Source organism: Rattus norvegicus, chromosome 3 (assembly GCF_036323735.1).
Source record: "Rattus norvegicus strain BN/NHsdMcwi chromosome 3, GRCr8, whole genome shotgun sequence".
In the NCBI taxonomy this organism is placed as follows: Eukaryota; Metazoa; Chordata; class Mammalia; order Rodentia; family Muridae; genus Rattus; species Rattus norvegicus.
The window spans coordinates 175,538,659-175,544,748 of NC_086021.1; positions in this window are offsets into that span (position 1 = coordinate 175,538,659).

The window sequence follows — 6,090 nt, forward strand, 5'->3', positions numbered from 1 at the left end:
CTCACCCCTTTTGTGCCTTCAGCTCGCCCTCAACTCTCATCTTCTCTGCTTGTCGTTTTTCTTGTTTGATTGCCTCAATGACTGGGTGTGAGAGTCCCATCCATCCCGGAGGACAGGTCTCCTCTGTCTTGTTCAGAATTGCTCACCCTGACCTTGGAGCACGCCTAGTTATAGTGCATGATCAGGGACCATCCGAGAGATGAGTGGAGCCATGCTGTCTCTAAGGATGAATCTGCTAAGAATGGATTCTCCTGGGCATTTGCACTGAGCGTAAGTTCAGCCATTTCCTGACTTGCTGGCTTTCATACATAATATCTCATTTAATCCATCCTACAGACCACCCACCTGTCTAGGCTGTGAACTCCATTGTCGGACCTCACTGCTGTTTCTCTTCTGGGGTGCAGGAGCCACATGGAAAGGAAACTCCCAAAGGTTTGCCTGGAGTAGGAGGGGCAGCAATACTCCCCAAGGGCCCTAGGCACGGCACTGCCCAGTGGGTCTCACCATTGCCCCTTCAGACATGGGTTTGCAGCTGCCCCAGTTCCTCCCTCCCTCCCCCTTACCTTATGGTTCCCAGAAGGCCATTTGGCTGGGGTCCAGAATAACGGCTTCTCAGCATTAATGGGCAATCCGGATTTACCATAAAACTGCCTCGGATTGAGCCCCAGGGACAGCTGTGGGGCAGAGAGGACGAAGAACCCACATCTACCTTTTCATGGGTCCACAGCTCTTGGGGGCCTCCTGCTGAAGGTCTGGGGGCCTTTCACACACACCACCGCTTGCCAGAGTCTCCCTGTGTCTCAGGCGCACATGTGACCTCATGCAGCCCCACACCCTGAGGAGTGGGTGCTGTTGTCCATCTCTGCTTAAGGAGAGGAAACGAGATGCAGGGTAGCTGGATACCTGTGCCCTCCTGGATGCTGTGCTAGGGAATTCTGGGGGAAATCTGTGTTCCACAAAGGGGGCTTCTGAGCTGCCATCTCCTTTCCTTGGAGTACCCTCCCCTCCCGCTCCACTTGTCACTACCATCTGACCCATTCCTTAACACTCCTGCTACGGTGCCGACCCAGTCACCATCGCAATTTGGTTGGAATATCCCAGACTGTTCTGGGGGCGCCCTCCCAGATTCACCTTCTCCCAAACATGCAGTCATGGGGAGCTGTAGACGTTAAGGTAGCCATGACCTTCTGCTCAGAACCCTTGGGAGACTCTGTTCCCCCTGGAGTGAAAGCTCAAGAGCCCGCCAACCCACGGGACCCTTCTGACACTGGTCTCCTCACTGGTTCCAGAACTTTCAGGGAGGCTCCAGCTGGGGCCTCCATACAAGCGCCTTCTGTTTGAGACACCCTCTGGGAATGCCTGAGATCCCCTCCTACAAGTCTGTCCCAAATTGTCATCTCAGTGAGGATCATGGGAGTATGTAGCTTGTTCCTCTTTCTCTATAGGGACAGCAGGATTTGTCCTTCTGAGCCCTCCCCACCCCTGTGACCTGGGATGAGAGTCACCCTTAGGGGTCTGGATAGTACGTGGCACTAGGTTAGATCCGCCTCTTCCGATGTTGATCGTCCTCCAGGGCTCAGGAGACACCTTGCTGATGTCTCCACTCCAGGCTGCGTTTCCACAATGATGTCTGGAAACTTCTCACACAAACAGTGGCTGGGATGTGAGCACAGGCCTGGGGCTCCATTGGTGTGGCTCCCTGGCTATGTTGGCCATGGCTCTTGGCATAGATGACTGGGTACCCTTGGGTTCTGCTTCTATCTAGAAGTGCATGGACCTCAATTGGGAGCCTTGACCCCCAAGTTCATCAGGGTCCCCAGCCAGCCTGTGCTGAGAATGTGGGGCAGCATTCTTCCTCTCTGTTTTCTCCTTCTCTTCCCAGGCCTCACTTCCTGGTGTGGGGTTACCATGTCCTCACCACATGTCCGGGTCCTGCTGCTTTAACATCAGCTACCAGGTCCTTCCTCTAGTCCCTGTGTCCATCAGAGTCACCAACCCCTCATTTCCTTCCTCCGTCACTGCTCTCACTGAGGTTATGGTCTGTCAGGAAACCCTGCTGCTAAGGTTGAAGTCTGACATTACCAGAAAGCCCTGAGCTCCGTGCAAAATGGTGGACTCCGTTTATTAGCGGGGCTTTCTCTTCTCTACCTGGTGGATCCTGGACATCACCACCTCTCTGAGGTGTCATACAGCCTTGCACCTGAGAATCCTGGGATGCCTCCCCATGCTAATGAACATCTCAGTAGCTTAGCCTTCAACCAATGACCTTTGCCCTCCCTGGATATTCCCATCCCTTCCCCCAAATGCTATAACCCTTGGTTTACCCTGAACAAAGTGTATGTGTACAAGCCCACCCCAGTAGAGAAATATGCAGAAGCTAAATCATCTTAGGGAGCTGTTTCGTTGAAGATCATCAGAGAAGGCCTTCACCTAAAAGAGCTGTAACACTAACATCCTGAGAGAGGGCCTCCTTCCTCCCACCCTCTCGCCCCCAGCACTCACTCCCATCTAGACCAGGATCCTGCAGAACTCCACCTATGCTGGTCTCTGCTTCATCCTTCCAGCCCTTGTGCGTAGTGGCATCCGCACACCCTGAGAGGGAGGAAGCAGAGGACTCGGAACCATGGCTGGACCCCAAAACGCACACCACGTTGGCCCTGCGCATGGTCCCTGCTATGGGGCCACTGGGAACTGTCAACCTCATGCACTCTGCTGTCCCAGAGACTCCTAGAGATTCAGTATGACAAATGGGGCTTCTCGGGCTTCCTGGCAGGGCTGTGAGCTGTCTCGGTGACATCACGGAAAAACAGGGTGTAGGGAAGTGCTCCTGAGCTGGAAGACTTGGGGCTCCCCCCCAACCCCTACCCTTGGCCTTGCAGCTTTTGGAGACAGGCCCAGGAAAGGCCTGGGGGTGGGAACCCGGGGCACCATGGGGTGCCTGTCCGAGATTAGGAGATGATGATCTTCCTGCAGGACCCATCATGATGTAACATGGGGCTAACACGCATATAGCTGGAGGGACCCTGGGCTAAGGCCGGGGTGACATCTGAAACAGGCTCACCTGTACACGGTCTTCTGATCTAGCTGGGCTTGACTGTGTGTGGAGTCCCGGAATGACAGAGGCAAAAGGGAAGCTGCAGGTTTAGGATGATGGCCTACTCTGTGCTTTCAGCTTTAAAGGGGAAGGAGAGGGAGGACCTGGACCAGACTCCTTGGTGATGGACACACGTGTGTCAAAACTGAGTGTGAGCCAAAGCTGATGAGACAGACCCAAAGTGAAGGCACGAGCACCAGACTTTATCCTCCAGAGCCACCCTGTGGGGCTCAGCTAAGCATCTTCCAGAAGTCTGCCGTAAGAAAGTCCATGTAAACCCTGCCTCTTCTCCTATTGGACAGATGAGGCAGATTCAGGGCCTGGAGTGACACGAGGATGTATGTGTTAACTGAACACCTACTTTGTGCAGGGCCTAGTGTCTGTGACTGGGCCACATCGCCTCAGTGAGTACAAATAACAGTCTCACGACATCTCGTTTCCATACCTACCACTGTGGGGAGGAAGGAGGAACCAGTGGCAGCCCAGTCAGGGACCCCACGCTTAAGGATGGGACCCAAGACACCCCGTATCAAAATATGAAGACGGCTCAAGAGTTTAGAGCACTTGCTGTTCTTGCAGAAGACTGAGACTCATTTCCCAGAATCTGCATGGCAGCTCATGTCTGTAACTCCAGTTCCAGGAGATCTGACTCCCTCTCCTGACCTCTGTGGTTAACACACACACACACACACACACACACACACACACACACACACACACACACACTTCATGTGAACAATATGCAGGAAAAACATTCAAACGCATAAAAGTAAATAAATGCAAATTTAAATAAACCCCAAAACCTCGAAGATAGGCAGAGCCCGGCTGTGGAGACGGAGTGGCTGAAGGGCTTCGGTGACACTTCACCCTGTCGCCGCCGCTAAGGAAATGAGAACCAGGCAGCCTCAGGAAACATGACCCCAGGTGCTCAGCCTATAGAGAGGGGACAGAGGACTGGCCTCCGTGTGAAACCTCTTCCCAGGCAGCTTGACCGGTATATGCCTTAGTTTTATTTGCAAAATGGGTTCACAGGGGCGGGAGGTAAGTGCGTGACAAAGTGTGTCATATGGGGGATGCTGTGTGTGATTGTCCTTTGCCATGGCCTACAGTCTCTCTGACTTTTTCTTCAGCCTCCTTTGAGGATGACTCTGAATCTGAAATTTAGGCCTTGGTGGGGAAGACGTCCACCCTGACTTGCTCACCCCTGAGGGGTCCTTAGTGATGCTCGCTTAAGATGAAGGTGTGAGGGAACGTGTGTGTGTGTGTGTGTGTGTGTGTGTGTGTGTGTGTGTGTATGTGCTTTCACACACTATAGTGTGTATGTGGAGGTCAGAGAACGACTTTCAGGGGTTAGTTCTCTCCCTCTGCCATGTGGGCTGTGGGGATTGAGCTGAGCTGTCAAACTTTTGGAGCAGAAGATTTTCTCTCAGAGAGAAGTCTCTGAGGCAGCTTACACAGGGCATCGTTCCAGTATGATAAAACAGTGGGGATTAAACAGCACCATGGGGGCTGGAGAGATGGCTTGGTGGTTAAGAGTGAGATCTGCTCTTGTGGAGGATCTAGGTTCAATTCCCAGCACCCACGCTGGCTGGCTCACAATTGCCGGTAGCTCCGGTTCCAGGAGGACCCCACGCCTCTGGATTCAAGGTACACACAGGTTTTATCCACACTCAGACATACACATAATTGAAAATAATGAAAGTCAGTCTTTAAAAAATGGCAACAGAGCCAGGCAGTTGTGGCACACGCCTCTAATCCAGCACTTGGGAAGCAGAGGAGGGAGTTTCTGTTAATTCGGGGCCAGCTTGGTCTACTGTACAGAGCGAGTTCTCAGACAGACAGAGCTACACAGAGAGACCCTGTCTTGAAAAAACAACAATACCAAAACCCAAAAAAACAAAACAAAATGGCAACATAGGTTAAAAAAAATAAAAACAAAAAGTAAAAACCATCAAAGGAAATTCTTTCTGTACACAAGGGTCACAAGGAGGTCAACCTTGTGCTTTGACTATGAGTCTCAGAATCTCGTTTGTGAGATTTTTCTCAGAGAACTACAGGTTTACAGAGGAGAGGGGCAGATGATGTGACACAGGTCAGGGAGGTCTGGCCTTCGACATGTTTCATCAGCTGTTTGAGAAGCAGAGCTTTGTCAGAATGCCGGCAGTCTTCACAGCGGCCTGGCGTGTCTGAGGCCTTGGGTTCAATCTCCAGTATAGGAACAAGGAGGGAAAACCAGCTGATGATGGGCTGGGAGGATTCAGACGCTCACATGCCAGGAAAAGGCATTCACAAGGTAGAATCCCAAAGGCCTCTGCATGTGGGACCGTGAAAGGTAGCTTGGTCCCTGGTTCAGCTAAAGCTAGACGCTCTGGAGACCCTAAAGGGACAGTAGGAGCTTTGCTTGCTCCTGGGCACCAGGCCCTGCCACTAGCCACAGACTCCCATAGATTTGTCCCATCAGCTACGTAAGGGCAATGTTCCCCGCCTTTCCACATGTAGAGGACATAACCACAGGTCACATAGACTCAAGACAGGTCTCCATTTTAATGAGGTACGTAAAGGCCTGGAGGGCTCAGCCAATGGCCTTTCCTTCCTAGACATGCCTCCCTGCAAAAGGTATTTAATCTCAGACCCACCCTGAGAAGTAAGGTATGGTTTTACACATCTACTTTCTACCATGACAATAAATGCCTTGAAACCACGGACTGTCTCTTTTCATTGGGATCCGCCGTGGGGAGCCATGGAGAAGGCCTTTGCCTACAAAGACACTGTCTAATCTCCTCTAGAAGGTCTCTCTGCAGTCTCAGCCACGACCTCCAAACTCAAGCCACTGCCCACCCATCAAACCAAGGACATCCCCCCTCAGCACCAGTCAGAGCTCCCCCCTTTTTCTGGCCCCGGGCTAGATCCAGACTGAGGACCCCCAATCCATTCTCAGTTCTCAGCTCTTCAGCGGTGCCTGGATGTCCAAGAGCCTGAGGACCAGACAGCCCCAG